At 34.5% G+C, this 27,853-nt stretch overlaps 1 protein-coding gene across 2 annotated transcripts in view; it reads right to left on the reverse strand.

The window, feature by feature from the left end:
* The window catches only part of SERTAD2 (SERTA domain containing 2), a 139,929-nt gene that overhangs the window by 97,429 nt on the left and 14,647 nt on the right, over positions 1–27,853 (reverse strand). Inside the window, exon 2 of one of the 2 annotated variants that reach the window (XR_012472570.1) lies at positions 1,710–27,850. The exons of the other annotated variant lie outside the window; for it this stretch is intronic. The gene's annotated coding sequence lies outside the window, so the exon portion shown is untranslated. Of the gene's footprint in view, positions 1–1,709; positions 27,851–27,853 lie in introns of those variants that run through there. 2 annotated transcript variants of the gene reach the window in all.

A 27,853-nucleotide genomic window follows, 5' to 3' on the forward strand; every position in this document is an offset into this window, starting at 1 on the left:
TCCAGACAGTCACTGACAAACCTGGATGTTTAGTTCCACTTTATGCTCTTTCCACTATACCAAAGTGTCACACAGACTAAGCTTCTTGCCTTGAGTTTCCTTTGCCTCTGTTTACTCCCTTACTATTCATTCATCATACTTCATGAACCACCTTAGATGCCATTTTATTCCTCATAGTTTTTGTCTTGAAATTCATAGTTTAAAACACTGTTACCAATTATCAACAAATCCAATTGATGCTCTCATCATATCCTTGCAACTAAAATGACCCTGTAAATGATACATATCACTATCAGTTTCAATGAAAGTATCCCAGAAAATGCTCTTGCTCTAAATGAAATTTTTATCCCTAAAACTCAACTAAAATTTAAAATTAGTTCCATGCTTGTATTTTTTATAAGGATCACACAGTTTGGTTGTTATGACTATCTCTTCTTGTAGGCTAATTAAAAAAAAAGAACTCCTTGTTAACAATATATAATAAATATCTAGAGATGATCTACTAAGCCTTAATATGAATGAGTGAATTCAAAAGCACCTGTTAGGCACAAGTATTGTGTCCTGAATTAGAAATACAAATACAAAGCAAAGATAGATCCTGCCTTCAAGAAGTTTGATTCTAATAGAAGGAAACAACAAATCCGGTGGAATAATGGACAGGGAGGTAATTTGGGGCAGGGAAAGTTACAGGGGTTGGTGAGTGAAGTCATAGGAGAGTAGATTGACACATATTTTCCAGTAGTGATATAAAAAGGGAAGATGCAGAGAGTATTGTGTAGCAAGAAGATATGTGGGAAGTCAAGTGAATCATGGCAGGAGACAAACTGTATATAATTAGACACTTACTAATCAGGGCAATGGAGTCTGTGGGATGGGCATTCTGGAGTTGAAAGAAGAAAAGTCCTTGTGATGGTCATGGTTTCTAGTCTAGGAGGCTCTAGTCAGGGAGTAAAGGGAAGCATGACTAGGATGAACCTACATATTCAATTCTTTCCATACTTAAACATTACAAAAACAATAAAGAGGATATATTTTCTATTCCTTGAATGTTCAAGAACAGAATTCAAAGTAAATTCATATTCATAAATTGGCATAGGTTCATAGGTTTATACTCTAAAAAATTAGGCCAGACTTAATTTAGGGCATGTAAAGAAAATAAATCATGACTAATATATCATATATTATCAAGATTAATGTTAATCCATGCATTAGCCAGACAAAGGAAATCAGACAATCAACAATCATTTAAGCTTTTTCTTAGGATTTCAGGGGCATCTAGGTGGTACAGTAGATAGAGTTTAGGATTTGGAATCAGGAAGACCTGAGTTTAAATACAGCTTCAGATGATAGCTTCTGTGACCCTGGGCAAATCATTTAATCCTGTTGGTCACAGTTGCCTCAGCTGGAGAAGAAAATGGCAAACAACTCTAGTATCTTTGCCAAAAATCCCCAAAAGGGGTTACAAAGAGTAAGGCATGACAGAAAATAACAAAGTATTACATATATTAATTACAAATCAAAAATTATAAAGAATCAATTTTTGAAAGCTGCAATAGTTGCAAAGAAAAAAAATAAAAACTGTTCCTGACCTCTAGGAACTTACCTTCTAATGGGAGAGATAACATAAATAAATCAATACATACAATAAATAAAGAATAGAACAAAAAAGCCAGAGAATGATACTACTGTAGGAAGAAGAAAAGGGGAAGGAGAGAGAGAGAGAGAGAGAGAGAGAGAGAGAGAGAGAGAGAGAGAGAGAGAGAGAGAGAAGAAATTAAAGGAAGGAGGGAAGGAAGGCAAGCAGGCAAGTAGGCAGGCAGGAAGTTGGGAAGGAAGGAAGAAGGAAGGAAAGAAGGAAGTCAGTTTTGATCTGTATTTGGAGACAATCAATTTTTTTTCCACTGGAGACAGCATTTTTCAATATGAGTCCTTTGGGATTGTTTGTCTTGCTAAGCTAAGTCATTCACAGTTGCTCATTATACAGTATGGCTGTTCCTATGTACAGTGTTTCTGTGTACAATGTTCTGCTCACTTCACTCTGTATCAATTCACTCAAGTCCAGGTTTTTCTGAAATTATCCTGCTCATCAGCCTGACCTCTTCTTCATGTTTATTTTTGAGCTTTAATCAATGACCCTTTGAACTGTTTATCCATTTTGATGGACAAATTGTCCATCAAAGGACATAACATAATATATATTATATAATAATGTATAATATATACATAATATTTATATACATGTATATATAGTACAGTTTATATTATTTTATATAAATATAATTATACAATCTGGACAAAAGACCCTTCTCATTTTCTTACTATTTCCTGTATATACAGTTTTTTTCCCCAAAAGTAGCATCTTGAAGACTCTATCATTTATAAGCTATCTCTCCTCAACTTGGACTCTGCTGTATCTCCTAATAACAGCAGTGAACACCTCTGGTAAAAATATGTCTCCATCAAATGGTCAAAGGATATGCAGAGGCAATTTACAGATGAGGAAATCAAAGTGATTCATAGTCATATGAAAAATTGCTCTAAATCATCACTGATTAGATAAATGCAAATTAAAGCATCTCTGAGGTACCTCTCAGATTGGCCAATATGACCAGAAAGGACAATGATCAGTATTGGAAGGGATGTGGGAAATCTGGGACACTAATACATTGTTGGTGGAGCCGTGAACTTATCCAAACTTTCTGGAGAACAATTTGGAATTATGTCCAAAGGACAACAAAAATGTACATACCCTTTGATCCAACAATACCACTACTGGATCTATTTTCTGAAGAAATCATGAAAAAGGTAAAAAAAAATCACTTGTACAAGAATATTCATGGCATCTCTGTGGTGGCAAAGAACTGGAAATTGAGCTCAAAGGGAAGAAGTTTGACAAGATTTCAGCAAAGATTAAATAAGCAGTTTTATTAGCCCAATTTAAGATGGGAGAAAGCTGAACTCTTTTTTTTAGCTAAACTTTTTAGAAGTTAAAAAACATAATAGCAGTTTTGCATGATTCAAGAGAAAAGACATTATCCATATCTCTTATGTTAACTAGCCCAAACAAGTCATCTTCTTCATTTCCCATTCATCTATGCTCCTTTGCTTTTCTCCATTATGCTCTGGTACTTCTGCCCCTTTCCTTTTTTAACTTCTTTCTCTGTGTAGTCTTCCCCATTAGATACTAAGCTCCTTGAAGGCAAGGGCTGTCTTTCTATTTTGTATTTATAGCCCCAGTATTGGTACATAGTAGGCATTTAATAAATGTTTATGACTGATTACAAAGAACTACGTACTGGTCTTACTATATTTGCAGATATTAAGGGAAAGTAAAAAGTGAATTGAAGGTGATCATCCTGAAGATAAAATTAAGTCATCTGGTTGAAAAATGAAATTTATATGATATGCATTTATTGAATTAAATTGAGGTATTATTTTATTATCCTTTATCTTTAGGAATCTAAAGGTAAATAGGTTGTTGCTTTTAAAACCTCTGCCACTTCTTTTCTCTCCCTTCTTGTCTAAAGTTTCCTAATTTACTGAGAAAACAAAGGGAATTTATTATCAAATCCTTGTTCTGCTCAATACCTCTCAGCATCATCACCTGTTCTTTTCCCCTTGTTCCAGCCTCAGGTGAAAAGATATTTTCTTACCAAGTTCAGTCCTTCCACTTGTAACCTTGATCCTAAAGCCTCTATTCACCTCCGGGAGCCTTCTTTTTGCCAATCCCCTCTCCAATATTCAATCTCTAAGCAACCACTGTTTTTTCCCCTCTATTACCTGAACGTTTCTCAATCCTTTAAAAAAGTCTTTTATTTTATCCCATCAGCCCCTTAAGCAACTACTCTCCAAATAATCTTGCTTCCCTTTTATAGGCCAATTTCCTATTAAGTTGCTATATTCCTTTTTTCCATATTCCTCTTCTCCCACTCACTTCTCAGTCTTATGCACTCTCATTTCCAACATCATCTCTCAACTGAAATTTCTTACTTCAAGGTCATTGGCAATCTACTAATTGCTAAATTCAATCGATTTTTCCTAATCCTCAACTCTCTTGAATTCTCTGCAGTCCTCCATACTGCTGATCACCTCTTCCTGGGTATTCACTGTTCTTTTGGTGGTTATTCTTCTCCCACCTGGTCTGAATACTCTTTTTTTAGTCTTTAATGAATCACTATACATACTGAACCATTTATTAATAGTAGTCTAGCTGGCTCCTAAGGCTCCATCCTAAAGTCATCACCTCTTCCCTTGCTTCAGTCTTTTAGTAATATCATAACTCTCATAAATTCAATTACAATGGTGACTCCCAACTCTACATATTTAGATCTTCAGTCAAGCAGGATCTCAAATTCAACATGTCCAAAACAGACTATTATCATTTCCCCTAAACTCATCACTCCTTCAAACATCTCTATTGTGTTGAAAGTACTACCATCCTTCTAGCAGACCCACACTCACAACCTGAGAATAGGGATGGGGGAAAAGAAGAAATATCTTTGACTCTTTACTCTTCTTCAATCTCCAAAACCAATCATTTTCCAGGTATTGTCAATTTTAACTACACAGCAGCTCTCTCATTTATCTCCTTTTATACACCCTAGTTCAGATTCTCAGCACTTCTTACTTAGACTACTACAATGGTCTATTTGATGATCTTGACTCCTGTTTAACCTTTATTCAATCCAACCTTCACTCAATCTCCAAGATAATTTTCTAAAGCACAGGTCACAGGTCTGACCATGTCATTTCCCTGTTCAGGTGGTTCCCTACTTCTAGGAAGCTGGTTCCAAATTATCTTTCCAGGAGCATTTCATACTGTTCCCAGATTATTTGTTGTTCCCAATACATGGCAATCAGTATCTCAACTCAGTTTCTTTACCTGGGTTTGGAATATCATCTTTCCTTAACTCTTATCTCTTGGAATTCCTATAAGAGACCTTTCCTTATCCTTCTGATTATTCTTTCCATCACCCCCTTACCCTTAAAAAAATACTCTGCATTTATTTTGCATAAACTTTGTATTTATTTATCTGTGAACCTGCCATCTCCTCTCCAGTGCCTAATATGTCCTAAGCACTCTGCTAAGCACTTTACAAATATTATCTCATTTGATCCTCAAAACACAGAAAGGTAAGTGCTTTTATCCCCATTTTACAGATGAGAAAACTGAGGTAAATAGACAAAAGTGATTTACCCAGGGGCAAATGACTAATTAGTATCTAAGACCAGATTTGAAGTTAAATCTTCCTGAACCCAAGCCCAAAACTCTATCCACTATGCCACCTAGCTGCCTCTCTGTGGAGGAGATGCTCTAGGAATAAAGGATAAATATATGTTCAATTTTTTATAGTGATATTTTCAAAATTACATGACAGTGAATCTGACTTCAATGTCTGATATGATTTAAGAGCATAATTTTGAAGGGATGACTTTTAAGCACTTAGAAAAGGAAGTAGATATCACTAAGAATGAGCATATATTCATCAAGAATAACTCATGAGGTGGCAGTTAGGTGGTGTAGTGAATAGAGCACTGGCCCTGGAGTCAGGAGTACCTGAGTTCAAATCCGGCCTCAGACACTTAATAATTACCTAGCTGTGTGGCCTTGGGCAAGCCATTTAACCCCGTTTGCCTTGCCAAAAAACCTAAAAAAAAAAAAGAACTCATGAGATTCCTTATTCAAGTTACTAAAGTGGAAAATAAGTTGAAGACAGTATTTATCCTTCAATTTCAAGAAGACCATGACATGAGGGAGATGACACCATGACACTCCTGAATTGAATTTGAGTGAAGAGTAAGTCACCAGCCTCAATTTCCCTTCTGGAGTCATCTGGATCCAGTGGTCAGATATGAATCAGTATACCTGGAGATGGTCCTGGATAGGAGGCAATCAGGGTTAAGAGATTTGCCCAAAGTCACACAGCTAGTAAGAATCAAGTGTCTGAGGCTAGATTTGAACTCAGGGCCTCCTGAATCCAAGGTTAGTTCTCTAGCCATTGTATCATCTAGCTCCCTTGTAAATAAGAAAATTATAGACACTGCAAATTTGAATTTAAGTAAAGCTTTTGACAAAAAAAAAAAACCCTTTATAAATAAGATGATGAGGTACAAGATAGATGACAATACTGTGGTGTGGATTTGTAACTAACTGAATGGCCACATTCAAAAAGTGATAATCTTCAAAGAATATCTTCAATTTGGTATCTCTTGTTCTTGACTCTGTTCTATTTGGCATTTACCATCATATTAAATGAAGTTAGTGACAACATGGCCATCAAACCTATAGATGAGAGGTAGGATAGCTAACAGATTTCAAAAATTCCCAAACTATTCCCTCCTCTCCTTTTATTACTGACTGTTGAGCTAAGAATGATTTTTTTTAGGTTTTTTTGCAAGGCAAACGGGGTTAAGTGGCTTGCCCAAGACCATACAGCTAGGTAATTATTAAGTGTCTGAGACCGGATTTGAACCCAGGTACTCCTGACTCCAGGGCCAATGCTTTATCCACTACGCCACCTAGCCGCCCCAGAATGATTTTTTAAAACATTTTTAGAGGAATTTTTAAAAATGTAAAATCTCATTCTTAGCCTTGGCCCTAAAGCCCCATAATTTTCCAACTTCTGGATTAACTGACAGAGGCAAGATACCTAAAGATCTCAACAGGATAGAAGACTAGCAGAATACCAAATGATGAACTATATCTAGATTAGATAACTACCTGTCAGGTATGTTATAGAGGAGATACAAGTTCAATGGTCTCTTTCAACTCAGTATTAAGTGAGTTATGATTGTTTTTATATGGGAGGATATCCATAAAAATAATTAACTTTTTAACAAACAGCAACAACTATATAAGGCAGATAATGTGAATATAATTGTTTTTATTTAAGGTAATGGGGTTTGAGTGATTTGCCCAAGGTCACACATCTAGGCAATTATTTAGTATCTGAGGCTGCATTTGAATTCAGGTCCTATACCACCTAACCACCCCTAATTGTCTTTATTTTTCAAATGAGTCAATAGCCTCACTGAAATTAAATGATTGGCAAAAGTTAGGGAAAAGCAGAATCAAGACTCAAGATCAGGTCTTCCCACTCTAATATGTGCATCCCAGTTTAGATGATGTTCTTTCTTTTCAGCTGGTAAGAAACCACATGCTACTATGCCTCCTTTGCATAAAGGAATCATCCTCTAAGTTAAGGTAGGGGAGTCAATTTAAAACCCTGGCAAAAATTTAGAATTAATGAGATAGTTAGTAAATATCCAGAAAAGGGAAATAGTGATTCCAAAGGCTCAAAATGGTATAATCAAAATAAATAATTGCAGTCTAATCAAATTTCCCTTTTTGACAAATTTAATAAACTGGTAGCTCAAGGGAATGCTTTAGATATAGTTTACTTTGAATTTTAGAAAAATATTTGATAGTCTTTCATATCATTAGAGTGGAAAAGAATGGTACAGTTAGGGGAATTCAGAATTGTTGGGATGGCCAGACTTAAAGAAGAGTTAACTAACAAATTGATGTCACCTTAATAAAAGATTTCCAGCAGAATATCCCAGGGATAAGTGCTTTTCAAAATTTTTATTGAGGACTTAAAGGGAGAGATAGGGTACTTATCAAATTTGCAGATGATACAAAGATAGGAAAGAAAGTTAACACAAAGAGATCCTTATAGTCTATCAGAACACTGGGGAAATAGAGTAAAATGAAATTTGAAATGTAATAGAGACAAATGCAAAACTTTACACTTAGTCATTAAAAAAAATCATCTTCACAAATACAAGATAAGAGAGGCAGGACAAGACAGCACTTTTCTTAAAAAAGACCCGTAATTTTTAAGTGAACTACAAGCTTACTATGAGTAGAAGGTGAACTAGCAATCAATAAAGCTATGGCAGTTTTAGGCTACGCCAAGAAAAGCATATTCTTCAGGACTCAGTAAATAATAAAGGCTGTAACTGCCTGAATCAGAACACATTTGAATTATTGTATTCAATTCTAGGATCTACATATGAGGAATAATATTTAGCCTGGACATGCAAAGACAATGGAATAGAGGGAGAGGGAGATGCAAACTCAAGGGGCAAATTAAGATAAATATTTTAGACATGGTAAATGAGGATATTTTTCTTGATTGTTTATTTATTTCAATGGGAGATTTCTATTTTTAAACTGGGAAGGGGGGATGGTATTTGGCAAGAAGGGAAGAAGAGGGAGATTTGTGATAGAGGACAGAAAAAAAAGAGGATCATTTGTAGTATTTTTTTAAAAAGCATAGATAATGGGAAGTTTAGAAAGACAAGTTGAACAGTGATTAAACAAACATGTTAGAATTATTATAATCTCTTAAAAAGAAGATTAGTAAAAATGTATGGAAGAAAGATTTGTGGTTTCACATACAAAAAAAAGAAAAGGGGTGGGGAGGAATGGAAGCTATCTTCAAGTATTTGAAGGGTTGTCAAATGAAAAATGGATTAGATTTATTTTGCATGGTCCCACCAGGTAGAAATTCAAATTTGAGGTAAGTAAGAGTTAGACCTATCCAGAAGTATAATACACTACTTTGGGAGGTAATTGGTTTCATCCTCACTTGAGGCCTTCAAGGAAAGGATAGATAGTCATTTGTTGGATATAATGTAAAATGGATTTTTGTTCAAGTACAGGTGAACCTGATGATTTCCGTGGTCTCCTGCAACTCTGAGATTCTGTGGTATTATATTACAAAATAAATAAATAAATTTAGAAACAAAAAAAATACTTTCCTGTAAGCAGGAGGTAAGGGGAGATCAAGGAAAAATTAGTCAAGAAGAATTTAAAGTACCTACTATGTGCTAGGCCCTGTGCAAAATGCTTGGAATAAAAAATGAAAAAGCAAATCCCTTCTCTCAAGAAACTCACAGTATAAGGGGGAGAGAGGACCACACAATTACAAACAAAAAAACCCATACAATATATAATCAATTGAGATTGGCTTAGGTAAGACACAGAGAGAAGAAGATCTAGAAAAGGTTTTATGAAAAAGGTGGGACTTGAGCTAAGACTAAAAGGAAGCCAGGCAAGTGAAGAGGTAAAAATGAAGGAGAAAATTCCAGGAATGGCTAACAGTCAGTGAAAATTCCTGGAGGTGGGAGATGGAATATCTTATTTGAGAAAAAGCAAGTTTGACAAAATCCCTAGAACCTGGAGGGGACTAAGTCATAAGAATATTGAAAAGGTAAGAAGAGGTCAGGTTATAAAGGCCTTTCAAGGGTTTTATTCCTCTTTAAAAGGCACAGGACCAGCCTAAGGATTTTTAAAAATAATTTTATTAATGTCTTTTATTTTTTATGCCACAGTTATTCCCTAACTTTACCTTCCTATTCAATTGTCACTTATTAAAAACCAAGGTATTGATAATAGTTCCAGAAGAATCAGACATATGCTTGCCATTTCAGTCAGATTGAGAGAAGATTTTAAAGTTCCTAGGCATCATGATCCCTTAAAGCAGGGGAGGTGGGGTATGTCATGAATCACCCTGACTTTAAAATCCTAGGTCTGGTATCTAGAGAGAAAAAAAATTTCCTGAACAATGTCCTTCCTAGAGAAAGAGTACATAAATGACCCACATGAGTGGAAGAGCAGTGAAAAGGTAGCAAGAAACCTTGCTACTCCCTTCTTTTAAAGTGAATTATTTGTATACTACTAGGACTTATTCAGCAATCCTAAAATATAATTGCCTTCCAGGGAATTATGGGGAAAGTTTATGGACTAGTTGAGTGTTTCATTTGTTTTCTGGTTTAAGAGTGTATCAGTATGCAGAAGAAGTGAGTGAACCTGAATTCTTCTTGTGAAATAAAAGGGTTGTACAATTTTAGGGTACCATTTACTATAGGACAATAATATCTTTAACAGAGGCACATCTTATTTAAAATAAATGACAAGGCCTAACAAAAATGTAAAATTTATCCTTTTTAATGAATCCAACAATTGTATTTCTCTTCAGTCAGACATTAAGATGCCATTGTTCTTTAGCTATCAAAAAAGTGCATCCATTTGACTCGACCATACTTAAGAGCATGCCACTATATATTCATGTATTATGTAATACTAACTTAAACATATTGCAAGTACATTGCAATATCTTTTCTTTAAGTATATATGCAACATAGTAACTTTTTGTGAGTATCTGGGGCAAAGAAATCCCAGAAGTCACATTGTTTCCTCAGTTTTAAAGATGATGTTCACCTAAGAGTTTATCTGCATCCCAATTTTATCAGCTTTGGTCAACTATACAAGTTCATAAAAGGTGAAGAAATGTATTCTGTTCTCCCAGATAGTTCCTAAATGCATGCTGAAGGATATAATTAGCAAAGACTATACACCTCTGTGTGTTCAGTTACTACCACAAACAACTAGAAGAGTCATTAATTATAAGTGCAATCAGATTATTTTAATATTACATATGTGTGCATTTTTGTCCTTATCCAATCATTTCACTCTAAATTGTAACATTTTTAGGATAATTATTATTGTTACCCTACTGGGTGTTGCTAATACAGGAATGCATTTGTCTTTCTGACCTAGTGAAGGGTAAATAGAGAATACCCAAAGAATGAGACATACAAAACAGAGGGGAGGTGAACAGGCTTCAGAACCAGAAGTTACTTTAAAGATCATTTAGGGATGAGAAATTAGGGCTTTGAGCTGGAGGTTGCTTTTCCCTTTTAATTACATTGTTATATGACTGACAATACTAATAATGCTCCCAGAGTCATTACATATATTCCTCTATATCAGTAGACTTTTGGCTCTGCCTTGTTCATGTCCCATTCAGGAGTCATTCTGTGCCACTGCTGTTATACAGCCATCTGTCATCTCTCAATGTAATTTGAGATAGGGGCAGGAGATTCAAGTGTTTCAACAGGAATCATTCCTTTGACTGCTGACAGCTAACTAGTAAGATAAAAAAAATAGAAGACCTTAGTCTTTCTTTGACTTATAGATTGCAGTGAGCTATCATATTTATCTAAAGCTAAGATAATTTAATTTCCTAACAGATTCCTTCACATAGTGAACAGTAAGATGATCAGAAAATGGTGAATCACTCTTCATACTGCTAAAGGAAGTTTAATGAAAACATTCATAAATACTGTGCTAGTGTTTTGTTTTAATAAAAAAAATCTGAAAATAGCTTAAGAAATTTTCCATATCTACCAAATTCCAATATTTCTTGGTAAAAAGCAAGTCTCATACAAAATGAAGTAGACTTTGCAGGCTGGGCATGATGGTCCATACCCCATAATCCCTGCTATAGTGTGAGATAGAAGCTGGGGGATTACTTCAGTTTAGGAGTTCTGGGCTAAAATTGATCAAGTATCTGATACCAACTGGTATCAATAAGGTGATCCCTCAGAATTAAAGTAACATCAAAATGCCTAAGGATGTGTCAAACTGACCCAAACTGGGAAAAACTGAATAGATTAAAACTTCCATACCAATCAACTTTTGTATCAGCCCCATGAATGACCACTGTACTTCTAGCTTGGGTGAGATCAAGAGACCCAGTTTCCAAAAACAAAACAAAAGATCAGTAATAAGCTTCTGTCTTCCGGAACTTATCAACGAGTACCATTTTAGAAGATAAATTCATTATTTTGGCAATTGTTAATGCAGCATTAAAATTAATGAAATAAACACATCAGTGTTGAATTTATGCCAAGTTTCAACTAATACATTAACTTGTCTTCCTGACATTTTAATGTATGACGTGCAATGCTCGATTTCTTATTTTCTATCTTGGGACTAAGATGACAAGTAGGAAACTGTAATTGGGTTGAATGTGACGTCAATTCTGAGCCTATGAAAATCTATGGAATTTCCTACCCACATCCTCCCCATATACTTTTTTTTAGAGTTTTTTTTTTTGCAAGGCAAACGGGGTTAAGTGGCTTGCCCAGGGCCACACGGCTAGGTAATTATTAAGTGTCTGAGACCGGATTTGAACCCAGGTACTCCTGACTCCAGGGCTGGTGCTTTATCCACTGCGCCACCTAGCCACCCCTCATTTACTTCTTAAAAAGGGATTTGACCCACTATCTAGAAATGTATAAATGAAATGAAATAAAGTGGTTATAATAGTACCAGGAAATATAAATTTAACTTTGGTATTCTGTTCTTTGGATATAAAAATGAAAGCTATAGGGGCAGCTAGGTGGAGCAGTAGATAGAGCACCGGCCCTGGAGTCAGGAGTACCTGGGTTCAAATCCGGTCTCAGACACTTAATAATTGCCTAGCCGTGTGGCCCTGGGCAAGCCACTTAACCCTGTTTGCCTTGCAAAAAACCTAAAAAAAAAAATGAAAACTATAAAATGAGAAACATAGGAGAATAAATGGCTGATTGAAGGGGAAGACCTCTTTAATATCTTTTCTTATGAGGTCACATGAATCATTTCTATCTCTTTTGCGGGTATGCAATGGGGCTAAGGTACTTGCTCAAGACCACACAGCTAACAAGGATCAAGGGTCTGAGGCCAGATTTGAATCAAATCTTCCTGACTTCAGGACCAGTGCTCTATCCACTGAGCCTCCTAACTGCCCCTGACTCATTTCTAACTTACCAACATTTCTGGCCTGATTTGGGGCAATAAGATTTTGTGATGGGAAATATGTATTGTACAGAACTTTCTCAATGAACTATTTGTTTTCCTTTAAAGCTGACCCAATTCATTCCTGTTTTCACAAAGTTACATTACATATTTCTCTTTGGATCTGGTTTGAGGACAAGGTCAGTTATTATAACCAAATACAGCTCAATAGTTCAAGGAGTTAGAAGCAAAGGTGTGAGGGAATGAAAAGCATGGGTTAGACCTGTATTGAGTCAGGCAAGAACCAGGACAGATGGATACATGCATCTGAAGACTAATGATTTGAATGAATCTTCTAAACTGATGAGAAAAAAGAAAAATCTCTCCTTCTGGGAAAATCCATCAGTTTCTGTCTCTACCTGCTCCACTGGAGGCTATTTCTTTCCCTTGAAACTTACAGCACAATTCTACTTCTGTTTACATGAACTTGAGGAAGGAACATTTCATGCATGGAAGGTTGTAAGGTGCACAATACAGCATATCTGACTTCAGTAGCATTTCCTGCAAATGAAAACTTGTATTCTGAAAATCAGGGATATAAAATCATTCATTTTGTTTTTGTTGGCAAAATAATCCCTCTGGCATAATGGAATCTGTAATTATTTCAGATTTTTTCTCTATTCCCTATCAATTCAACTTAATTTGAAGTCTGCACAAATTATTCAGGATAAATTCCTATAGGTTTTCAGAGTTTAGCTGTACTACTCCCACTGAAGACCTGAAATCATCTGAATAACTTTCTATGCAGTTCTTTTGAAAAATCTACCATAAGTAATCAGAATGGTTACTAATGTTCAATAGTCAAAAAACACTGATAATATGAGATTTTCTCAGTAAAAAAGGCATTAAAAATTCTAACCATGATGCCTAAGGTAAAACTTAATACTATAATTACAAATTTATTTTGTTTTTAATTTTTATGCTTCAGTTTCTGAGAGAATTTTAGGGTGATTTTTCAAAATTCCAAAGTGATCATCTTTAACATTCATCTCAAATACAAGACACAAAACAAAGGATGCCTTCATAAATATTTCTTGTGTACTGAAATTAAAATTGTGCTATCCACAAACTCTCACCTATGATATTTCCAATGTCTAGTACTAAAGGTCAATTAGTTTCAGGGGTCAAGGTATACATCTCATACAATAACACTTGAAAGTAGCATATCATTTCTATAAAAAAGTGAACATAACTATACTTTCCCTGCAGCATTAGATGTAAGTCAATGAAGAAACTAACATTTCTTAACACTTTACAGGTTTATCACATACCCACTGGAAAATACCAAATCTGGGTTATAAAGGCGGGAGATAGGATCAGGTTCCTCAAAATACAGCAAAGTAAAACAGATAGATAGATCTTTTCTGCCCCAGAGCTTGTCTTAAGTGAAACTACATCTACTCAATTCATGAAACATTTATATTACTTTGTTCCTAGTATGAACCATGTAGAAAAAAATTGTTTCAGGGGCAGCTAGGTGGCATAGTGGATAAAGCACCGACCCTGGAGTCAGGAGTACCTGGGTTCAAATCCGGTCTCAGACACTTAATGATTGCCTAGCTGTGTGGCCTTGGGCAAGCCATTTAACCCCGTTTGCCTTACAAAAACCTAAAAAAAAAATTGTTTCATTTGGATACACTGGCCAAATGTATTTGGAAGAGAAAAGTTAAATGGTTATAGTGAGGCAAAGAAAACCTGGTTGCCCTTTACTAAACAACAGAAATGAATATTATGATAGCAATATTCCCAGGAAAATTAGTGGTATTAGACCAAAAAGTTACAAATACTTCCAGAAAGAGTCAAGATTCTATTTTGCAATATATTCACATGGCACTGATGAACTGTAGAAAAGCAAGGAGCTTTGTTTCTTTGAGAGTTCAAGTTGAAGTTCAACTTGGTTCTTCAAATTAGCTTCCATGAACTGAATTTGATCATTTCAAGATAAATGGAAAGTGTGCTACAATTTGGGTCCTCTTACCTCACCCTTAATGTGTTTGTACTTAGGATAACTCAATTCATTGATTAAAAAGTTTCAGCTCTTCTAAGCTGACAAATACAATCACAGGCACACTGTTGTAAGTTAGAAGTGATTGCTAGGTCCAGAAGATATTCAGCAGGTCAAATGGGTTGTCATCTAGACAACAAAATAAAGGATCTACTAGTGCATTATGCTGGGGTACACTCTTCCACACTCCTTTTCTTGGTATGCTGTATGTACCAGGTTCCCTCTGCAAGAATCCTATCTTTCAGGTTCCTACTGAAGATAGGAAGGGAAAGGCTTTGGCTAGCAGCTGCTTCTTCTTATTTTTTGACACTTAGAGAAAGAGGAGAATAATGTTGAGATTGCAGTAACAAATTTTTTGTTGAGGTTGGTTCTGGGTACCTTATCCATTCTTCTTCCTTCATATTGCTTATTTTTATTTTTATTTTTTAGGGTTTTTTGCAAGGCTAATGGGGTTAAGTGGCTTGCCCAAGGCACACAGCTAGGTAATCATTAAGTGTCTGAGACCGAATTTGAACCCAGGTACTCCTGACTCCAGGGCCGGTGCTTTATCCACTAACACCACATATTGCTTATTTTTTTTAAAAAAAGAGATACCATACTTTGAAAACTCTGGTCAAATTTTCATTTCTGCTCTTACTTTAAAAAAAGACTATACTAAATTTCTTATTCATTTTTCAACTATTCCATCAAAAATATATGTTTTTAACCTTCCTTTTGTTAAGATATTTTGATTAAATATTGCATAGGTATTAATATAGAAAGTATTACATTATGGAAATTGCTGATATAGCAAGTTATTTATTATCTATAATAATCTATTCATGGGAACAGCAAACACATGGAAAATTCAAAACAGTAACAAATTTTTTAAAAAATGATATTTGTACCCAGCTATGTGACCTTGAGCAAGTCACTTAACCCCATTGCCTTGCAAAAACCTAATAAAAATGATATTTAGTTTTTTAATACACCACATCTGGTAACATTTAATCACCCTGAATATGCTTTTATTAAGCCAACATTAAAATTAGCTGGAATACTCTAAATATACACCAACTAATAAATTAACAAGTATTTGTTAAGCACATACTTGCTATTTTGCCATACATGATGCCTAGTTTTGGTGACACAAATATAATGAATGAAACAATCTCAACTTGGAAGAACTTACATGGAACAGAGGAGACAAAAAACACATATTTAAGTAAATATAGAATAAATATAAAATAGTTAACATAAAGGAGTTTGGGAGGGAGATCACTAACAGCTGCGGGGTGGAATCAGGAAAGGCTTTAGGCAGAAGATAGTTCTTGAACTGCATCAAAAACAAAAAGAGAGATTCTATGGAAGAAGAGGGTGCAGGTCAAGCACAGGATACAGGTAAGGCAAAGACTCAGAGACCAAGAGTGAGAAAAAGTAATTCAGAATAGATTTCAAGTGACAAAGAGGTTAGGGACTAACTGAAAGAAGATTCTATATGCTTTCTTCAAGTACATAACAACAAATTTTCTTTTTAAAACTTTTTTTTAAATTTTTGCAAGGCAATGGGGTTAAGTGATTTGCCCAAGATCACACAGCTAGGTAATTATTAAGTGTCTGAATTCAGATTTGAACTCAGGTCCTCTTGACTCCAGGACCAATGCTCTATCTACTGCGCCTCCTAGCCGTCCTCCAATATAACTTTCAAAACTAAGAATCCTAAAGTGTCATGCAACTTTTGATGATTCCCCCAATAGGGGTTATTCCTAAACTCTACTTATCTATCATTATGCACTTGTGTGAAAATTGTACTTCTAATTGTCATAATTTGAAATATAAATTGAAAATAGAAGTGTTTTTAAAAATAGTTAAATACTTTAAGGTAATGTAGAAAGACTTTAAAAGAGCACATTTTAACTGTGAAAAATCTATTCAATTTTTTCCTGGTTAATATTCAAATCTTAGTCTGTAACTGAGGTTTTTCATGTTTGTTTTGTGCCCCCTCCCGTTACCTACATATCAGAATTTATTCAATTTTAACTATTTTTGAGTTCTTAGAATTCCCTAAGGCTTATATACAATTTCAATGGCAAAATGAACAGCAAAACACAGTCTTTTACAGGATAATTATGTGAATAAGTTGTTAATAAATGTAATAAAATGATTTTGTCTCTGAATCAGAATGAGTACTTTCATTTATACTTTTTAAAAAATCTAACACACATGCCATGATTGCTGTTTGTCATGCTTGAGGAAACAAAGGGAATAACTTTGAGGGAATAAATACTACTTGAATGATTCCTTAAACAAAATTCAAATGTTATCTAAAAAGCATCAGAAACTTACTCACCTGTTTAATATAATAAGAGATAAATAAGATTTGTTAGATTATTTATATCCCTATTTGATTAGAAACAAATTTTAAATCATTATAATTAAGCCATGCTTAAAATGAAAAGATATTTGTATTATTTGTGAACAAAAATAAAGACAGAGAAGACAAAAACATTATAATTTCAGACTCAACTTTATTTGGATTAAATATAACAAACTTAGAAGCTAATCAAATCTAGCAAGCACTTATTAAAAGCCTATTAAGTGAAAGGCATTGTGCTAAGTTCTGGGAACATAATGATAAAACAATAATCACTAAAACCTTGCCAAATATATATTAACATACAAAATCAACCATAATATAAAATCAAATGCTAGACTTCCTTGTGTTTCAATTGTGCTCCAATTCTGAATCTGGATACAAAAAAGTAATAATTTACAAGCCAGACTTACTATATGAAGATTAGAACACATATTAATTACCTTTTACATTTAAAACCTTTATCTATTATGTCTGAAATTAAGAATTTTATATTATTTTGTCATTAATTTATTCTTATTCATGAAAGGTACAGTCAAAAATTATCAAGCATTATGATAAATTTTCAACAACCTGATCAACTTAAAATTTCTAGAGTTGGGTTACTTATCACCATTTCAAGAGTTGATGTCAGACTGTTGTTTACAGGAGATGAGATACTGCCAATTTCCACTGAGCTGAAGACAGCAGAGTCCTGTCACTTTGGGTTGTGTGCAACCTAGAATATGTGCTAACATCTTTAACTGAGAAAGGAAAAATAAAAATGTTTAAAAAGTATATTTGGGCACATGCTCTGAACCTCACAGACCAGAGAACAAAATTGACTTTTAAAAATCAATTTTCATTTTTTATTTCATAGTAATAAAAATGTATTGAGAATAGAATCTGTCTTCTGCTCTATTTCTTTTCTTTTCTTTTTTTTTTTAGTTTTTGCAAGGCAATAGGGTTAGGTGACTTGTTCAAGGCCACACAGCTAGGTAATTATTAAGTGTCTGAGGCTGGATTTGAACTCAAGTACTCCTGACTCCAGGGCTGGTGCTCTATTCACTGTGTCACCTAGCCACCCCTTCTGCTCTATTTCTTAATCATATTAATAATCTTCTCAAAAAAGTCTATGAATAGTCATTAACCAACAGTATAAAGGTAAGTTTCAATGTATAAAATATCAACTGTCAGAAGCTTATACACAGTAATCAGGTTTTAGAGGCTTACTTAAATTTTCATATTAGTTGGAGTTCTCAAACTTAATCTTTAGAGGAATATTTTGTCAAATATATTACTGCTAGAGAAAAAACTTAACTCATTCATTAATGAAATTTTCTGGGAAACAAAGCATTAATAATATGGTTATGGATTGTGTTTTTAATAGGCACCGAAACTTTACTTAAGACAATAACAAATTGTCATATAAAAAAAGATGAGGTAGCCTGATAAATCATTTTTAAAATGTGTAAATATGATTTCTCTAATTCTGATGTGAATCTGGCTGAAACAAACAGAAGGAATTTGGCTTAAGAGTAGTAAAAACCAGAATTCATGTAGAATCATAGATCTAGTGTTAGAAGGCCATCTCATACAATACTCTCATTTTACATATGAGACCCAAGAAGATTATATGACTTGCCAAGGTCCCATAGGTTTTATCAGAGGTCAACCTAGGGCTTCTGATCAACAAGCTGGTGCTGTTTTCAGTGAGCAGTCACTCTGTAGTTGAGTGACTACAGATTAGTCACTTAATTTTATTGTATCTTATTTTCTAAATGTGCAAAATTGGACATAATTCCTAAATTCACACTGTTGTTCATACCCCTAAAATGAGATTCTTCTAAAAGGAAAAAATATAAATACAATAATAAACTTAGGGGAACAACAACAACAACAATACAATGATAGCTTTTACACAAGCCAGATTTATTTGGAAGGAAGAGACTAACATGGGCTAGAAAAGAACGAGTGAATGACATACTGAGAATCTGGCCCTTTGTCTATCAAATCTTTGAAATCTTAATCTAAGATCTCTAAACTAGTTTTGAAAAAATATTTTGTAAGCTGAATTTCAATATAATTGATTTCCTTTATAATTCTATGTATTTTATTTGATTCATTTAAAAACATTATTCTGAGGAGTCCATAGGCTTCACCAGGCGGCCAAAGGAGTCTATGAGGTGGCATGATGGATAAAGTACCAGCCCAGGGTTCAGGAGTACCTGAGTTCAAATCTGGCCTCAGACAGTTAATAATTACCTAGCTGTGTGACCTTGAACAAGTCACCTAACCCCATTGCCTTGCAAAAACCAAAAAAAAAAGTTAAGAACCTTAGCTTTAAGGGAAATATATTAAAACAATAGCCATATAGTGTCAGAGCTGGAAGGGTCTTTAGCCAATTATCCAAGTCATCCTGCTATTCATTCTACAGGTAAAGAAACTGAGGTTCTAAGCTATTAAATGACTTTCCAAGATCATAGACCTGGTCAAAGACATTATCACTTTTCTCATTTTACTATTCAAGTGAAAATACTGCTTCTCTAATCATTAATGAGATGCAAATTAAAATATCATTTAGGATTCACCTCCCATACATATATCAAATTATCAACAATGATTCAAAGATATAAAATTCAATACTGTTCAGTATTATGGATAGCAAATGTATAAATTCACTGTTAATGGAATTACAAATTTGAAGAAACAATTTGGAAGAATTAAAGGCTACAAAATTAATCTTACCCTTTGACCTAAATATTCCATCATTGGGAATATACACTAAAAGTATTATCAAAAACAGAAACAAAAAAGTTGTCTGTTTAAAAGTTTTAATAACTTTTATGCACATTATGGTATGCAAATTATGGTACATTGGTATAATAAAATGCAACTAGGAAATAAAAATATTAAAAATACAAAAATCCTGGTAAAATGTTTATGAAATAATAAAAAATTTTTTAAAAGCAGCACTTAAAGAATGGAGTATACTGTAATTACTATCATAAGAGGAAAGGTAAATAAGAATTGACAAATAAGTCTGATAAGGAATAAGAGGAAATAATTGAAATAATTCACATTTTATTCATTTAAATGGAAAATAATTACTAAGCAAGTTTGAATTGAATTTTTTATTTCATGTTGGTTTTAGTAAAATATTCTTGAAAAATTTAAAAATAATAAAGAAATAAATAGTTTTGAAAATATGAAGTCAGTTTGCCCCTTTACATGCTCTTTCCCTCTATCTACCCCAAAAATCATGAACATATTTTCCCCCATGACATAACTTCTCCCACTTTTAAATATTAGAAAACCATCACAGTGATATTGGAAAATTACCAGACAAATCCACTCCAGTTAAAGAAGTTTAGATTGCATTTCTAAGCAGTTTTTATCAACTTCAGTCTCTATCGGCTGAACAACATAGCAATATAAAAGCTAATTAGTGATGTTTAGCTCTAATAGCAGAAAACAGAACAGGTACAGAAATTACTGGCCTTAAAACCAATTTTTTTAAATGAGTAGAAGATTCTATCAATTGAATTGAACAAAAGTTAGGATAGAGCACCACTCAATCCTGTGCCAAAAGAAAAGTTAATCAACTTCACTTACCAAGGAACTATATAGATTGACTCCAGTCAACTTTCATTTACTCCAGATAATTACCAATGATAATAAGCGTACATATGAAAAGGTACAATAATGTATACTAAACCCCAAACTTCATTTTTTTCTATCTTTCAATCTCTCCAATTTTTTTTAATTAAGCAGCTAACAGCTTAATTTCTTTAGCTTTCCTGAATCCATCTTCTAGCAATAGATATTAATGAGCATTATAATGTCTCAGAGATAAGTAATAAAAAAGATACACTAAATACCTAGAAAATATGAAAACCAATTACTCATTTCTTCAAAAATGAAGAGGTGACCATACAGAAAATTGTGGTTTAAACTTCATGGAACTTCAAAGGCTACAAATTCTTTTCTGTTTGTCACATGGGTGGACATCAATAAGCAAAAAAAAAGAAATATAATATAAACTGGAAAGTAAAGTGAATATAGAGGCAGTAGGATAGAATGGAAAGAAGGTTGAATTTGGAGTTAGTGGACCCAAACCTGAATTCAGCTCTGTCACTTAATATATATGTATGATCTTAAATAAGTTACTTAAATTCTCTGGGCATTAGTTTCCTTACCTGTAGATCTATGACCATGACACTACTGTCACTGACAAGGATCCTAAATTTCTACTATGGATATTATTCCAGGAACTAGATAACACATTATTTAAAGAAGGCAAAAAACAATATATACTTGCAAGCTAGAGACTTGACTCCAAAATTTCCTCCCTATTAAGCAACCAGAAAGGTTTCAGCAACATTGCTCAGCTCTTAAAGGCATTCCCAATAGTGATTTTATTTTATTTTTAGTAACTGATAGAAAAAAAGAAAATTGCTTTACTAAACTAAGAAATAATTTCTTAGTCTCCTAAATGTATAGCTAAAAGAGATCAAAGATGGTTCTAATTTAATCCTTTCCTTTTACAAATGAAGAAATTCAGGCCCAGAACGGTCAAGAGACTTGCCCAATGTTATACCACCAGTAAGTGCCAGAGCTAAAACTCAAGTTCAGTTGATTTCAAAACTTGGTCTCAGACTACTTCATTGGGCTATAGCCAAACAATCCTTGGTTTTTCTCATTACTTTCTGATGTTGCAATAAGTATGATCATCTCTTTAAAAACTGAGGACAAAGAGTACCAATACTCAAGTTAATTTTTTATAAATCTGTCTGATTCTTAGCACCTTTTGTCCCTCTTTCTATCACTCTGCAGTCTCACCATATTAGCAGTAAAAGAGTAAACAGAACTGAGAGATTATTTTGTATTCTTTTTTGTTTCCAGGACTTCAATAATCATAGAATTCATCATGGCCAGTCAACAGGTAACAAATCTCTCTTCCTAGCTAGGCTTGTACCTAGAAGGCAGATAATAATATAATTCAGCTGTACTCAAAGTCTTTCTGGGATGATATGACCTGCTACTAATTGAGTCCTGCTGATATGGTCTATAAGGAATCAGGTCACTTACCTCCATGTCAGCAATAAGGTATTATCCAGAGGAAAAAAATTGTCTGTTTAAAATGGAAACACATTAATAAGGAAAGGAGAATGATCTGATAGTAAAAAAATATTTTCATAATATGTGAGAAATAAATAGATCTCTAAAATGAAAGGTAAATGATATAGTGGTAACAAAACTGGATATGTCATCAGTTTGAATCTTGACAGTCATATGTGAGCAAGTATTATCTTGGACAAATCTCTGAGTTTCAGTTTCCTTATCTGTAAAATGAGAATATTTCCTGCTTATATTAACTGACTTAAGAGGGCTTCTATGAGGAGTTTTTTGTAAATTTTATTTACAAATTTATTTAAATTTGAGTCTTGATTACAAAGGTAGAAGGGTAAAGGTTTCTTTTGGAAACATTCTATACTTGGGAAAATTCAACAGTCGCTTTCACATTTATATAACTATTCTGTGACAAATTAAAAATTTTCCCCAAAGGAAATGTATGGTTGAATTTATATATAAATTATGTGAATCATGTGTCCTGATCTCTCTGAGCCTTTATCTCAACTGAAGAATGAAGAAGTTGCTCCTGATAACTTCCAAGATCCCATCTAGTTCTAAAATCTATGATCCTATGATCCATGAAAGATAGGGGTTGAAAGACTGACTCTGAAACTTCCCTAGACACTGTTTTCAACATTGGTTGCACTCCACTGAATTCTGACTCATGGTGGGAGAAATGCAATTTTCCTAATTCCTCATTGTCACTTCCAGGCTGTTTCCCTATTACCATTACTTAGAAACATCTTCTCCTTTGAGATTCCTTCAATTCCTATTTATGCCCAGTCAAAATTCTGCTAGTTGGTGTTTACAGATCTCCAAGACAGTCTTCTTTCCTCAATGTCTTCAGTGCCATCACATTATACTAGTTACACACTCTCACCTCTTCCTTATCTGAACCCCTTGGTAAAGCAGTTCATCTTTACACTATCTTCTTCTTGTAATTTCCTTTTCCCCTTATTCCCCTTGTTCTATCATCAATCTTACCTTGCCAAGGCTCAGCCTTGGAGTATTTCTCCCACCATTCATATTGCCCTCACTACTATTTCTGTGATGCTGATGAAGCTAGATAAATAGACAAAACTGTGCTGAAGAGGTCCACAATAAATTTATATTATGTAATCTAAATTGGGCCTTACCTGCAGTAAGACAATTCTTTTATATCTATATAATTAATTTACTATTCCATTCACCATAGCAACTTTTCAAATCTTGTCATCCCTCTTTAAATCTTCCATATGATTTCCCTTCACTCTCTCAACTAAGAATCTTGCCTCATATTTCACTGAAAAAATTGAAGCCATTCACCAAGAACTCCTCTTCTCACCTTTTCCTCATATCTTTTAATAACCTCCCCCCCATTATCTCCTGCCTTGGTGACCCTACTCCTCACTATAGCAAGCTCCTCTACATGTATAATTCATCCCTTTCTATTCCATCTTCTCCAGTAAATGTTTCCCATTTTCTCTTATCTTCACACTCTTTACTATCTACTTATTGCTCCCTTAATAACTATAAATATGCCCAGATTTCCCCTATCTTTAACAAATTCTTAGTGAACAACACATATTAAGACTTAGTGTGTGGCAGGCCCTATGTTAAAAAGCTAGGAATACAAACACAAGCAGAAAGACAATCTTTGCCTTCAAGGAGCTTACATACTAATGGGAAAAGACAATATATAAAAGGAAGTTCAAAGGGTAGGGAGTGATGTTGGCCTGGGAGGTCTCCTTAAATGGAAGTTAAGGAAGAGTCATCAACAAGCTGGGAGGGGCTACAGGAACTGAATGTATTGCCTAGGGTGTGGATTCTACCCTTGAATTGACCTTCCAGGATGAAGAGTTTTTCTGAAGCATGAGAAAGGAGTCTGGATTACAGTTTGTTAATCCATCAATCCCAATAGCTATCATCCTATATTTCTACTCCTTTTTGAGGCTGAATGCCTTAAGAAAGTCATCTACAACCAGTGCCTCTACTTTTTTTTTTTTTTTGGTTTTTGCAAGGCAATGGGGTTAAGTGGCTTGCCCAAGGCCACACAGCTAGGTAATTAAGTGTCTGAGGCTGGAATTGACTCCAGGGCCAGTGCTCTATCCATTGTGCCACCTAGTCACCCCACTTCTACTTCTTATGATTCTCTTCTTAACTCTGCAGTGTGGGTTTCAGTCACATCATTCAAGCAGAACTATTCTCTCCAAAGTTACACATGAACTCTTAATTATCAAATCTAATGGTTTTCTCAGTCCTTATCCTTTTTAACCTCTCTGCAACCTTCAACATTGCTGACTCCCTCAAAGATGATACATTCTTCTCCCTTTGAATTTTTGACTCATGGTTCTATCTCTAATTCTCTTCTTACCTCTCTGCTTCATCTCAGTCTCCTTTGCTTGAACTTCATGAGTCTTGACAGCTAACCATGGGCTTCTCCCAAGGCTCTGACCTGGACTCCGTTCTCTACTTCATCCATACTATTCTGCTCACTGATTTCGATACCTTTAGTCAATTCAATTATCCTCTATATGTGTATGATTCTCAGATCTAATATTTATCCAACTTCTTTCCTGACTTTCAGTCTCACATCTTCATTTGCTTACTGGATATCTCAAACTGGATGTCCTGTAGAAACCTTAAATTCAACATGTTAAAATCTGAACTCATTATATTTTCTTCAAATTCTCCCTTTTCCAATGAGGGTACCATCATTCTCTGTCACCTAGGCTTACAACTAGTGTAATTCTCTTTTACCCTCTATATGCCAAGTACTACCTTTGTCAGATTTCTTCATTCCTTCTCTCTTCTAACATGGCCATGACCCTGGTGAAGGCCCTTAATCACCTGACACCTGAACTCTTGAAATAGTCTTTGCTTGGCTTCCCTGACTTCTCTCCACTACTTTATCCTCCACTAACTATTAAACTGATCTTCCTTACACAAAGGTCTGGACTATGTTATCATCCCTGTTTGATAAACTCTAGTGGCTTCTCATCACTTCTGAAATCTAAAATAAAGCTCTCTGGCATTCAAATCCCTTTATAACTGTTTTCTTCCTACTTTTCCAGGCTTCTGGCACTTTACTCAATCCCATTTACTCTGCAATCTAACATCACTTGCTTCATACAAGGTGTCCCATCACCCAACTTGAGACATTTTCACTGTCTTCCATGCCTGGAATTCTCTCATTCCTCATCTTCACTTCTGACTTCTCTGCCTTCCAAAGAACCAGCTAATATCCTACACAAGTAGCCTTTCCTGATTACTTCAATATGTCTTTCTTCTGTTGATTTCCTCCAAATTTATTATATATTATATATATCTATATCTATATATGGGGGGGTATACGTGTGTGTGTGAGTGTGTATCTTCTTTACACATAAAAGTAGGCATGTTGCCTCCTCCTTTAGACTATTGAGTGCCTTGAGAGTTGGGTCTGTCTTTTGCTTTTCCTCATATCTTCAGTGATTAGCATCATGCTTGAGACATAGTAGACACTTTTAAAATGTTTACTGATTGACCAAGATTGAATATTTTTTAATTTACTTTTACATTCCTTCAGCAATTATAAATTATTCTTTTCTGCTATGATCTATATTTTCAATTTTTTTTCCTTGGGAAAGACACTTAACTTCTTTGAGTCTCCATTTCCCCAAATACAAAATGAAGAAGTTGCACTTGTAACCTCCAAAGTCCCTTAAGGGGCAGCTCAGTGGTACAGTGGATATAGCACCAGGTCTGGAATCAGGAAGACAGATCTTCCTGAATTAAAAATCTGGCCTCAGATACTAGATGTGTATTCCTGGGTAATTCATTTAACCCTATTTGCCTCAATTACTTCATTTGAAAAATAAACTGAAAAGGAAATGGCAAACCACTCCATTATCTTTGCCAAGGAAATCCCAAATGGAGTCACAAAGAGTTGGACACCACTGAAAAATAACTGAATAATAACAAAGGTTCTTTATACCTCTGGATCTAGGATCCTGTTAAATAGTTTTTCTTAGCCAGTCTTTCTTTTAGTGCAATGGTTCTTCATTCATCATTCTATAATTTTCAGATTCTCCTATGCAAATTCAAATTCTCCTAAGCAAAACATACTACCAAAGTCAAAGCACAGATAAAACTGAAGAAAAACAAAGAAACTGTTCATAAGTGAAACAATCAATTTTATAGAAACATACAGTTTGCTAATTCAGACTAGCTCCTTAATATGTCAGAGAGAGACAAAAGGGAACATGGTTTCCACTCCTCTGCAGCATTAAGGGATACCAACTGAAAGAGGTTGTGACTATTAAGCTGTCATTGGGGTGTAAAAATTCTTACTAATAGAGGTCAAGAAAGAGTTGGCAGAGAAGCAATGTGGATCTTCTTTGCTCTCTATTCTACTGTCACTTGGGCTTCAGTTCCATGTTCTCAATTCACTTGCTACAGTACTATTAGGAGGTAGAATGGAAAATAAATTCTCTGGAGAGAGAGGAAAAAAAGTTGAATCAGCCCCAGTTGCTTTGCTCCCATTAGTTTCATCTGCCTGATGATTGACCAAAGAAAAGGAAGCTCACTATTCTGACCCCTGAATTTACCTAGCATACTGTAGTTATGAGGAATAAAAACTTCCCTATGCATTGTTTCTCTCCATGCAGGAAAACCACAATTTATTCTAGTTAGGAAATTAAATTTTAATTTGAGTTTTGGAGTCTTCTTAAAAAAAACTGAGAAGGGAAAAAATAATAAAATGTGTTATAAAAAGAATAATAACCATTTAATTTCTGACTAAGCCTCTGAGCCATTCATAGCAAATATGAGAGAAAATCTACATAAAATCCCTAACCTGTAAAAAAAGAGATTTAATATTTGTATTATCTATGTCTTAGGGTTGTTGTGGAGGAAAATACTTTGTAAATTTTATGGTACAATAGAAATAAAAGGGAAAAAAAGGAATCTACTTTTTCTTTTACTCAGGGACCAGTAAGTTATACACCTCTGCCAATACCTAAAAATAAAAATTCTTCTATGTCCAGCAAGTTTACAATTTATAATCATCTCTTACCCTTCAAAAAAAAATTTCAGGAAACAATGAAAATTTAAAATCTTTCCAGAACAACACAATTCTTGCAATTAAAACTGTAGCCAGAACATCCCTTCCCTAGCTTCTTTAATGAAACTGCAAATTCAGAAGTCTGAGTGCTCTTCTAACAGTGCTTCACAATAACTCAACATTTACACAACTTCATTTTGTGATGTACGAGAAGAGACAGCAACACATGCTTAAATAGTTCTATTTAAAAAATAGTCCTCCAGTTGAAACAAATCATTCCAACAGAAGCTCTGAATTATGAATAGTACCATTCAAAACTGAGAATATGATATTCTTTCAATATTCATAGAGCTTAATACCTTCAAACAGAAATTATTCAGACTGATGTAGCTCTCATTATTACTAAATCTAAAAATGACAGCAAAAAGAAGTAATTTTAAAAGGGCAAGGTAAGGTCTAGCTACTAAACAAACCCCTCTGCCAAGTTTTCTGAAAGAGTAGAGATATTATCTACTGACCTTTCTTCTTATCACAGCAAGGCACCATACACCTTTCAGGTTGTTGCTGTCGAGGTTGGCAAAATGTGGAAGATCTCGTTGTATGGCATCAAAGAGGCTAAATGACTTTCTTTCAACAGTTGTCTTTCTCCTTCTGAGGGAAACTTGGAAGAATGCCTTTTGACCAGGTTATGAGTATTTTTCAAGGCATACAGGTGTTTCGAGAATGCTT

This window comes from Macrotis lagotis, chromosome 1 (assembly GCF_037893015.1).
Source record: "Macrotis lagotis isolate mMagLag1 chromosome 1, bilby.v1.9.chrom.fasta, whole genome shotgun sequence".
NCBI lineage: Eukaryota > Metazoa > Chordata > Mammalia > Peramelemorphia > Peramelidae > Macrotis > Macrotis lagotis.